Raw genomic sequence first — 11745 nt, 5'->3', positions numbered from 1 at the left:
GCAAGGGCACGTCTGTCGGCGCTCACTCTGATTGGTCCATCAGGGTTTCTTCATAGAAAGTCACGTCGGCAATGGATAAAACAAACACATCCGCTCCGCTCATCTTTATTTCGCAATAAAACCATAAACTTTAAATTGTTTTGAGCTTGGTGTCAAAATCCTAAACGTTTGCGAACTAATGCACACACTCGGTACATGTCCTATGAAAGCAGCTCGCATTAAAGCAAAGTAAGTGATGAAGTCTGGGAGAAAAGTACACATAAAAGTGTTTGTCATTCTTCAGCTGGACAGCGTTTTTCAGTAGGTTCATGCAATTACTTTGAAGTACTTCCTTGTATTATATCTATTTTTTTGTATGATACCTGTCTACTTTCATTGCTGTGGCATAGTAATATTTTTCAGCACTGTTTTTACTTTGAAATACTACAATAAAGTTGCCCTTGGACACGTTTTCTTTTCTTTTTTTTTAAATGTTAATCACAATTTTTGTAGAGATATGCACAGAAAAATATCCAAGGCACGGACAAAGTACGAATCTGGCATTGAAAACAACATTTAAAAAAAAAGGCGTCCAAGGCATCAGTTAAAGCCACACCGTGTAGAATTTTACCCAATAAATAAAATTGAAATACAAGCATTTATTTTATGACAGATATTTTCATCATTGACAAAAAACCTCATAAATGTACAAACAACCATTTGTGAGGCTCACCCCTCCTAAGATATGACTGTAAACTTTACCGGGAGTGGGCACGTCTCCAGCTCGTCTCCATGGAGATGTGACGAAAGTCCTCATCCAAATCCATTCTTTTATTACACACTGCAGTAATAGCATTTTCTGTGTTGAGATGGTCATTATGAGCATGTTTTGTTTTGCCAGCAACTGTGCAGTCCAAAATGTTACGCAGTGTACCTTTAAATAATATTACAGGGTCAAAACATTTCAGCAGCTTGGATTTTCTTTTACAAGATTAAAGAAGGATAATACAATTCTAAAATCATTTTCAAAACAGCTTGAATTAGGAAGAATTTTTTTGTTTTTTTGTTGTTGTTTTTGTTGCCAATATCGAGTTTTAACGTAAAAACAAAAACAAAACAAAAAACCGTATGAATGAATTGTTGTGGTCTATGGATATATTTGTCACCTGAAAATAACAAGCAAGATTAAAAATATTTGCTGTGTATGCAATCAAGCCTACAGTGTGATTATGAATGTTGCTGGCTGCAAGTACCAAAGAGGCGGGGCTGCCGTGACCGACAACACTATCCTCTCTTCTGTGTGTGCGTGCGATAAGATGCGCTCTATTCGCCTCTCATATACACCGCATCGCTGTTTTTAATTATTACCCACGTGATACCGCTAGTCCACTCTTCCAAATCTTTACTTTGGGGTTATTTGCTTATAATTGTGCGAGCCGAAAATCACCGAGGAGGAGCAATCCCACGTTTATTCTAGCGCAGTAGTAGTGATAGTATAGTAGCCTGCAGCAGGAGAGTTGTTTGCAGAAGAAGCGCGAAGCTACGACTGCGCTCACACCGGGACTACTGCTCATCACACACACTGGACTGGTCTCTTCGTCTCTCCACAACAAGGATGAACTGAGATACAAAGGTACGCGTTCGCATATTTCCAAATTGAATGCGTAGTTTCACCGAGATTTTGTTTGTACAAGTCGACGGTCGCAGTGATTAGAGAGAGCAAGCTGTGACCCGGCCGGCGTGAGATTTACAACGTGCTTACAAAGATGCCGAGTCTCGTATTAACATCTCAGGAGGTTTTACATGCCTTAAATTATCATTGAGAAGTAGAATGCCAGGTAAAATGAGTATTATAACGCGGGTTCGTGTGGTGTGAGCTCATATGCATTCACTCAAATGCGGTAAACCCAGGCTGCAGCGCGCTGTCACTCATCGCATCCACTCGGGTCCATTGTTTTTGCCCCTCCTGTTCAGATATTGAGTGTTGCCATGGCGAGTCTTCCGGTTTCTCCCCTTCTTAATTACCTTATTTAGAGGGGCTCGTGTGGTCTGTCAAGGCAGGACTGATGGATAGTGATAGCCCACCCACTTACCGAGCCAAAGATCCCATGTGTGAGATCAGCTCATATGAACTGAACAGCACAGTCTGTGAACCCAAGGCAATTATTAAAGAGGGCTAAATGAAGTTCTCACTGGGCATTGATCGGTCCTGGTCAGCTTTTTTTCCCACAGCCAGCAAGTCCTTCTTAATAGCCCAAGATGTGGATGCAATTATAGCAATTACTGTGTGAATGAATCTTGGCTCCTAGGACAAACAACTTAAGAGATTCAGTCACCACATTGCCAAGTAATGTGTTTAAAATAACAGTTTTATGGTGAGTTTTTTGTGGACCATTTTATCTCGAGCATATAGTCGGCCTTGTGAAAGCATAAGTGCTGTAAAAACTTGAAAAGCAAAACAAGGACAAGGGATAGCAGGTGCTGTACAGGTGCTCCAAAATAGATGCAGACTGCGGTTGTTAAACTATACTTTAGAGCAGGGGTAGGCAACGTCAGATCGTCAAATCTGGCCTTCCAGCAGAGAATCTCTGGCCCTCAAGATGATTTTTAAGAATACAATACAAATCTGGGATCAAATACCTTTTAAAATGCTTTAAAATGCAGAATATTGTCAATTCTATCAAAATTTCCTCACAAAACAGCCTATAGGGTCTTAAGTTTAAGTACAGTGTTGGCATTTGTAGAAGTGGTGCTTCACTTTGGGCTACAATTGGGAGATTCGACCCCTGGTGTTTTGACGATTAAGACAACGGGCTCTCCTCTAAGCAAACTTGCCTACCCCTGCTTTAGAGCCTAATGTGTTTGCTTTTATCCTGCTTGAAGGTTTTGAAGGTTTTGTCTCTTCCCAGACTTTAGACTTCCAGGTGGTATATATATTTGATGTGACAAATGTTATTGTATTTGACATGTTGAGAATCACTACGTCAACTTGATTATTTTGGCTTTCATTATGATCCTTTGCTTAAAAGACCAGGCTGGAAATGGAGACATTTGACATCGATTGCAGGAAACCATGCCTACTGTATATTGTGGCTCCAAGTGCTTTGATTGCTGCTGCTGTGCCTAATTTCTTCTCCATGCTGGTTTGAGTTGGAGTGCTGCGAATGAACCTGTGCTGACCAAGGACATGCACATTATGTTATATTTTTTCCATTTACAAGAATTTTTGGTCACATAACTGTATCATTTTTCTCAATCACTTACAGTATAATATCATGCCATGCATAAGATTTTTATCTCTTTATATTAAAACAGAACCTGAATCATGGATTATCACATGAGTATCATCACAACATGGTTCATCAACCTCAAACAGCAGTGTACACTTCAAAAAAAACAAAAACATTATTGGTTGGTGATGGTAGGTTCAACTCCTGCTTATCCCTCTTCACATGTATTTTAGGACAACAGTCAACCTTTCTTTACCATCATTTGTGATTTTATGTAAACATTACATTGTAGAAAGGAAGATTTTTCAGTCAGCGTGGTAACTGTTGCACTTGTCTTTACACTGACGGTTTTCATTTTAGACACGATTCCTCCAAATGACGCAAACTTATGACAGTGTTCAAAATTACTAAGGCTTTCATGCCAACATCATTTAGTAGAGCATCTATGTTAATGTGGGGAGTAAACCCTTGTAGGGTATGAGGGTTTATTAATCAATTAATTTGTATATTAATTAATTAATAGGTTGTAGATTAGCCTTAAAATTTAACGGGGCACCAGTTCGAAAGGCGAACAAAATAAAAGTAAGAAAAGGAGGCTAAACTACAGATTTATCTGAAGGAAGTAAGATCTTGGACGTACACATGGACCCTTATTCTGGAATAATAAACACAGACATTACCAAAGCAAACTGTGGTTTATGGAGGTTTAATGATCAAAATCAATTAACAGACGGTATTAAATATTAAAGTGCAAACAGAATAACTTGGAACCCTAACAGGATGAATAATCAGATAAAATGTTCTAAAATTGTATCTGAAAGTCAGTAAGGTGGTTAGAGGTTATGTGAGTCTTATTGAGCCAGGTCTATGAGATGCGCTTACGACCGTGAGAGAAAGGCTTTCCACTCCAACTGTGGTCCGGCGTTCCAAAGTCCGACGGCCTGTGGTGGTGGTTTCTCTCGGATGGCTATCTCAGCTGATGCAGGCGCGGCCCTGTCTGCAGCTCCTCTGGCCTTGGGCGCCAAGCAAGACTCAAAATCGCTGAAAGCTCAGCGATCAAAAATGTTGTTGTCTTGTAGGAAAAATGCAAATGTTCTTAAAAGAAGTAACAGATAGTTACAAATCACGTCAAACGACGGGCTCAAACTTAGAGTTCTTGTGGTCCATCTGAGACAAAGGAGAGGTCAGAGTTCAGCGGGGGATGTCATGCCATGTGCTCTCGTCCGTCTCTCTCTCTCCGGTCCAACTCAACTCAGAAGCGGTTTCAGAAAAGAAGAGGAAGGGGTAAGGGGAGTTTCTGGCTATTTCTCCTTCCTTTATACCAAGGGGGCGGCCCCTTTTTCTCCGTGGATTCGACCAATCGACATTCAGTCCGTAACTCGATATGACGATCCCAAGTGGGAATGTCTTTGGGAGAGAATTCAAGAAATACATTTCTATTGCGATAAACACATTAACAACTTCACAACTTTCCAAACAACATTTCGACAGTATGTTTGTACATTGCGTCTTTGTTGACCTGGGGAAGAATTCATCATTAGAACAGATTGGTTGAGTTCATTCTCACTGTCCGTGAATTAAAGAATTGGATTATTACTCAAATCAGAAGTTTGAGATTCAGTCTTTAGTCCAATTCGAAGGTCAATAGAGAGTTCTCCTCTCTGGTTTTGAAGGTTAAAGGATAGATCGTCACAGTCTTAATTTCCTGAACTGTATTCGATCTTATCAGCCATTCACAAGACAGGAAGTGACGACATCCCAAAAGTCATAAAATGGCCTAGGAGTTTTGGAGTGGGGGTTGAGCTGCTCTCTGGAATGCGTTAACAATGGCGAAAGGCAATAGGCGAACCTTCACACGCTACAGTCCCCTCTTCGTGGCAGGCTCCACCCTACGGCGGAGGTTGGCACGCCATTTCCGTGATGTGATGGGATGGCCGTTGACTGAAGACGATGCCCGATGTTCATTGACACAGAGTCGGCTCAGGTGTTTGCTAACTGTGGCAATATTAGGCTAAATGTGTGTAGCAATAGGCAAGTGTGTTTACAGACTAGGTTTAGTCTTACGTGTTTGTTGCTGTGGCTACAATCTTAGCTAGAAGCTACATGTGTTGCATTGTGTGCAACTATGCACGACTTAAGTCCTAAGGGTTCAGGTTTGACACCTAAATTTGGAAAAGCGGTAGAAGCGCTAAATTTACTGAGGCGGTCCATTGGAAAACAAAGTCTCTAGAGTTGCTGATATCTAAGGCTGCGAATTCACCAAGATTTTCTTTACAACAAAAGATTTTGCACCATGGATTGAAGAGTCTTAAGCAATACTTGAGCATTGACAACTGACTGCTGATTGAATTGTATTCTGTTGTCCAGAGTTTAACTGCAATCAAACTGAAAACAAAGCCTCAATAGTTATGACAGCATGCATAGAGAATAGCAAACGTTAGTAAAAAGTTTAAAGTAGCTCCCCCCTTTGGTTAGAGAAGGAATTGCTATTGAAAAACTTTAGTGATTGCTATTGACACTGAATAGACTGGCTTGTGTCTATTTACAAACAGGAGCTGTGTTTCCTGTTTATTTACAAGTGTGCATCTGGAGCACCAAGTTCATCTGTCCAGTGGACTAAATGTTTTGTTTCAGAGCTTGGAGGCAGTTGCGATAACTTACCTTGTTCCCTGATAACTTACCATGCCATACTGGTTTGGTAATGGCAGGTGTTAAGTGTCTCTGCTTTTGGAGATTGTTCTGTTTATCTCCAAACCTTTGGTTTGTGGGCTTTACCCATTTCTTCAGACCTGATGTCTGACATTGGCTGCAGGTTGACCTGTTAATCGTGCCTTTATCATATGCATTTGTATATGCATGTGGGCAGCAGGATTCCTTTTGCCTTATTTCTCGCATTGTCTGAGTGCCTTTGTGGGCCGACAGAGAGGATTTATGTGCTTGAGCCAGCGCTACCCCCCTGTGGTTCGGGTGCACCATGAGCATAAGAGAAGTGAGTGTGTCCGGGCCAGGCTGGATCCGTTGGCGGGACCAAAGGCCGAAAACATGAGGTAAGGATCGTTCACAAGCAGTGTCTGTGTTAGGGACGACATTGGAGAAGGCATCAGACCGAGGTGTGGCAAGGTCTGATAAGAATGAGCAGGGAAGCTCAGAAAGGGTGGAGGAGGGGGTTGAGGTGGCCAATGAGGCAGCGTGAGGGGCCACAATGGAAGATAGGGTGGGAAGGGTGGGAAAAGGCTGAACAGAACCTGGCTGGGTGAGCTGGGGTTCTAGGCTAGCCTTTACAGCGTTGTCATCAATGACTGCCTGCTTGGATAAGATCTTCAATGAACTTTGAAGTTCATTGTTTTTTCTGGGGTCACAAAGGTGACCTTGAGTCTTCTCTGGGTGCATTTGTGGACAGTTCAGCTCAGGTAGAACTGTGTCCTTGTACAAGAAGTTGGTTTGGGGTCTCCAGACGTTATTCTGAGACTGAGTTGGGTCAGAACCTGACTTCTTGTGTTTGTAGTCCTTATGTTTTGGGACAGGTGTATGTGTTAGAGTGGCACACTGAAAGATCTCACCATAGTTTCCTGGATGTGAGAAAGGCCAAGGTTTCAGCACCTGTGCATAGAGTATTGATTCTTTGAAATCAATAAGAGGCTCAAATCGATTGAGGAGATCCTTTCCGATAAGGAGAGGCATCATATCAAGTGGAAACACAAAGAATGGATGGACCACTGTCATCGGTCCAATTGTCAAGCGAATGTACGCCATTTCTGTGAATGCAGTTTGAATGTCTGCATATGGCTGGATTTCAAGGAAGCAAGAGTGAAGATTTATTTTTCTTCTTTTATGTTGTAGTGCTTCCTGAATTTCACTAAAAAGAGAGGTTGACATTATGCTGACGTCAGCACCTGTGTCAAGCATTGCTTCCTCTTGGAGAGCATTCTCAATAGTGGTTGGCATGTAAAATTTTCCAGCCAAACCTTTTTCAGTGAGATTACACAGAAAACGTTTGAGAGGTTGTTTAATTGACATTTTATCACAGCTCTGATGGATTAAAGAGGCTAATGAGGATAGCTCAGCTTTACCATCATTGTCTGGAGTCTGTTCAATAAAAGTGTCATTTTCATCACTGAAGTGAGTCAGATCAGCTGAGCTGTCAAGTTCACTGACTTGGTTTTGACAGCCATGATTCTGATTTCTTTCAGGTTCTCCTGACGAGAAGAATTGAGAATTTTTGTGTATTCGGAGATGCTTTGTGCTATCCCGATTTTCTCTGTTCTTACTGTGATGAGTGTAGTGACCCCCCTGTTGGAGATGCTGCTTTGTTTGGCACTGTTTGCCATAGGCGGGGTTTTGCCTACACTCAAGTTCAGGGCTGGAGAGCAGCGTTTGCTTATGCTTCTCATTTGTCTGTTGACATTGAGCCGGTTTTACTTCATTTCTGCGTTTCTTTTCTGGAGAAGAACGCATGTTTGAACTGCTTGACTTGCAGTTTTGTGTTCTTATCTGTTGTGAGTTCTTTAACTCGAGATTAAGGACTAGGGAAAGCTCTGGATGTTTTATCATCGATTGTTTGTGTTTCATGAAAGCACGCATCGCTAGTTCACGAAGCTGGTAGCTCGTTTGAGTAGCGGGATCTGCGGTGATGCCAAGGTGGTACTTTGTTGTGGGATGAAGATTTAGAACAAAAAGTGATTTAAAGTGGAGGTCTTCCTCCATCTCAAGTTCGTTTGAACTAAAGTAGGCATCGCGCAGTCTGCAGTAATAAGCCTGTGGAGACTCTTGTCGAGTCTGCTTCACATTTAAGGCTGCAGTTAGGCCAGTAGTCAGGCAGTTTGAGAACTCTTTTGTGAGAGCTTGGCAAAGGCGACCATAGTCTGCCTTTGTGTGACGCGCCTGTCTATCAATGAAACTTCCCACATTTCTACTTGAAGTAAACCTGATTAGGTAAATTCTATCTTCTGTCGTAGAGTCTGGAAATCTACGCAGGTAAAAGTCAATGTCATTTAAGTAGGTGCTTGTGTCGTTAGCACCATCAGACTTGGGATCAAAGCGAATGACATGTCGTGCAATTTTGTCAAGATCTTTGATTGGAACACGATATCCACGCTCAAACTCACCAGTGGAGATCTTGACGGGATCGTTTGTTTCCTGTGAAGCATAACATTGATCAGGTGGCTCAGAGATGAGCCTGTCCAACCGCTGCAGGTGCGGTGGCTTGGGGTTCAATGTTAAAGCAGGTGGGGGAGAAAAGTCCCTTAAGAACTTATTTGTTTTCTCCTGAAGTGTTCCCAGGGGATACACTTGAGATCTCACTCCTTGTTCAGGAGGATCTTCTTGCTCTCTTTTAAAGCTCTTTTCTTCCTCACTGATCGTGCGCCGTAGCGTCGTGTGATCTATTTTAATCTGAGCTGCTGTAAGCTGGCTCTGAATGTGAGTTAGTTTTGTTTTGTCCTTTTCTTGGTTTTCTTGGAGAATCAAAATTTCCGATTTTAAATCTCTTACCTCTAGGGTGGCTTTATTGAGAAGGCACTCAGACCTGTTAAGGTTTTGAGTCGTCCTGTCTAGCTCAGCATGGGCTGTCACTAGCTCCACTTCTCGTTCCGAGAGGGTTTTGCTAGTTTTGTCAAGTTCTGAATCTGCAAATTTCAGTTCTTGCTCTTGCTCGAAGAGTTTTTGTCCTACCTCTTGATGTTGGTTTTCTAGATGTTTAGTTTCTTTGTCATTCATAAGCTTTGCATTCTCTTCTTGGAGAGAGGCATTTTGTGATGTAAGTTCATCATTTTGTCTCCTTGTGTCTGTCAGTACTTCTTGTGTTTGTTTAAGTTGTAAATGCATTGCAACTGCCATTTTAGCTAACAATGTCAGGTTCTCCTCTTGTTTTCCTGTAAGTGATGTTATACTTACTAAAGATGTAATTATGGATTCAAGTTCAGAGGGATCTGTTCCCTGCATTTTGTCTACACAGTCAAGGACGTCTCCCTGGCCTGGTCTGTAGACAGCGGCTGTAGACAGGTTCTTTAAGTTTCCAGGAGGCATGTTGCTTAATCAAAGGTCTGACAACTTTAAAGTCTGACTTGACCTTCTGTGGGTCACAATGAAACAAACCAGTTTTAATTGTGCTTAACTAAAACCAGGGTTGATAGATGGAATGAAGCAAGACATGAAAGGAGAATGGGACAAAATGAATGAGAAGAAAGGACATGGACATTTTGGAGAGTGATTATTGAATTAAAATCAAATTAATTAATTAAATTCAATATCAAAATTTGACTTAACTGATAGGTGACTGTCCAGCAGTCAGTCAGTTAAAATTGATTTCAAGAGGTGGATGAAAATTCACTAAGTTTTACTTAGAGAGGGTGAATTTGAATGGAGCCCTTTAGCTTAAAAATTGTAAAATTTTATGCGTTACAATTTGAGATTGCAATTTAAATTGCAAGGCTGAGCATTGGTCTAGATAAAGGCTAATAAGAGCTTGTAGTGTGGCCACAAAACAAGTCATTAAGTTAGACCCAATCAGAGAAGACCAGTTAAAGCCGAAGACAAGTGTTAGTCTTGAGAAGGAAGAACAGTACAGTAACTGTTAAAGATGGAAAAGGATAATGTTTTGGCTTTATTTTCAATAAAACAACAGTAAACTAAGGTACAACTGAATGTGTATATAGTTTAAGTTTTATTGTCTAAGTTACTCAAGTAAAGCTTACTTACTTGGAAGAGAGCGTTGTGATCAAAGCTCACTTAAAATCACTTCTGCCTCTGTCTCCTCCTTCACGGTAGGGGGCAGAGATAGTGGCACAGCCTTCGGTAGGCGGGCTCTAAGGAAGTGATGTCATTAAGACCGGCCCACTCTGGGGAATGATTGACTCATTCTGGCGCCAAGGGCCAGGGGTGAAACATCTCCTTGACCAGAGCTGTAAGGAGGGGGTCTCAGGGGTGTTATCTGAGCTCCTGCAGGGGAGGACAGTTTAACACCGATGCAGTTTAAAGTTACAATTTCTGGAAAACTCGCAGACAAATTATATTACTTACTGCAAAATACAGGTAAATTTTAATACTGGAAAATTCGCAGCTATTAAAATTTGATTACCTTAAGGCCTTTGAGAATTGTGCTTTTGATAGCACAAAGAGAACATGCATGTTTAAAAATCACATTTAAAGTAATGTGCTGCGACCTGTAAACGGTAGCATTGAGAGAGAGTTGCGCAGAGAGTTTTGTTTTCAATGGACACCTTTAAAATGCATTTTTCTTTCTTTTTCAACAACTTTTTGATAAGATTGAACCTCAAAGTTTGCTTTGGAATGATCAGTGATCATTAATAACAGATAGAGTTTATGACGCCTCACACGGGGCACCAAATAGATGTAGGGTATGAGGGTTTATTAATCAATTAATTTGTATATTAATTAATTAATAGGTTGTAGATTAGCCTTAAAATTTAACGGGGCACCAGTTCGAAAGGCGAACAAAATAAAAGTAAGAAAAGGAGGCTAAACTACAGATTTATCTGAAGGAAGTAAGATCTTGGACGTACACATGGACCCTTATTCTGGAATAATAAACACAGACATTACCAAAGCAAACTGTGGTTTATGGAGGTTTAATGATCAAAATCAATTAACAGACGGTATTAAATATTAAAGTGCAAACAGAATAACTTGGAACCCTAACAGGATGAATAATCAGATAAAATGTTCTAAAATTGTATCTGAAAGTCAGTAAGGTGGTTAGAGGTTATGTGAGTCTTATTGAGCCAGGTCTATGAGATGCGCTTACGACCGTGAGAGAAAGGCTTTCCACTCCAACTGTGGTCCGGCGTTCCAAAGTCCGACGGCCTGTGGTGGTGGTTTCTCTCGGATGGCTATCTCAGCTGATGCAGGCGCGGCCCTGTCTGCAGCTCCTCTGGCCTTGGGCGCCAAGCAAGACTCAAAATCGCTGAAAGCTCAGCGATCAAAAATGTTGTTGTCTTGTAGGAAAAATGCAAATGTTCTTAAAAGAAGTAACAGATAGTTACAAATCACGTCAAACGACGGGCTCAAACTTAGAGTTCTTGTGGTCCATCTGAGACAAAGGAGAGGTCAGAGTTCAGCGGGGGATGTCATGCCATGTGCTCTCGTCCGTCTCTCTCTCTCCGGTCCAACTCAACTCAGAAGCGGTTTCAGAAAAGAAGAGGAAGGGGTAAGGGGAGTTTCTGGCTATTTCTCCTTCCTTTATACCAAGGGGGCGGCCCCTTTTTCTCCGTGGATTCGACCAATCGACATTCAGTCCGTAACTCGATATGACGATCCCAAGTGGGAATGTCTTTGGGAGAGAATTCAAGAAATACATTTCTATTGCGATAAACACATTAACAACTTCACAACTTTCCAAACAACATTTCGACAGTATGTTTGTACATTGCGTCTTTGTTGACCTGGGGAAGAATTCATCATTAGAACAGATTGGTTGAGTTCATTCTCACTGTCCGTGAATTAAAGAATTGGATTATTACTCAAATCAGAAGTTTGAGATTCAGTCTTTAGTCCAATTCGAAGGTCAATAGAGAGTTCT

At 41.3% G+C, this 11745-nt stretch overlaps 1 protein-coding gene across 7 annotated transcripts in view; it reads left to right on the top strand.

Annotated features, from left to right (window-relative positions):
* Positions 1 to 1289: 1289 nt before the first annotated feature.
* arvcfb (ARVCF delta catenin family member b) overlaps positions 1290 to 11745 on the top strand; it is a 286776-nt gene continuing 276320 nt past the window's right edge. For 2 of the 7 annotated variants that reach the window (XM_079567195.1, XM_079567192.1), the window contains exon 1: positions 1292 to 1612. The gene's annotated coding sequence lies outside the window, so the exon portion shown is untranslated. Of the gene's footprint in view, positions 1613 to 11745 lie in introns of all 7 variants that reach the window. The other 5 variants (XM_079567194.1, XM_079567193.1, XM_079567196.1 and 2 more) reach the window with 4 other exon arrangements.

This window comes from Gobius niger (genome assembly GCF_951799975.1).
Source record: "Gobius niger genome assembly, chromosome: 1".
NCBI lineage: Eukaryota > Metazoa > Chordata > Actinopteri > Gobiiformes > Gobiidae > Gobius > Gobius niger.
Note: the sequence above shows the minus strand (reverse complement) of the source record. Positions and strands in the feature narration are given on the sequence as shown.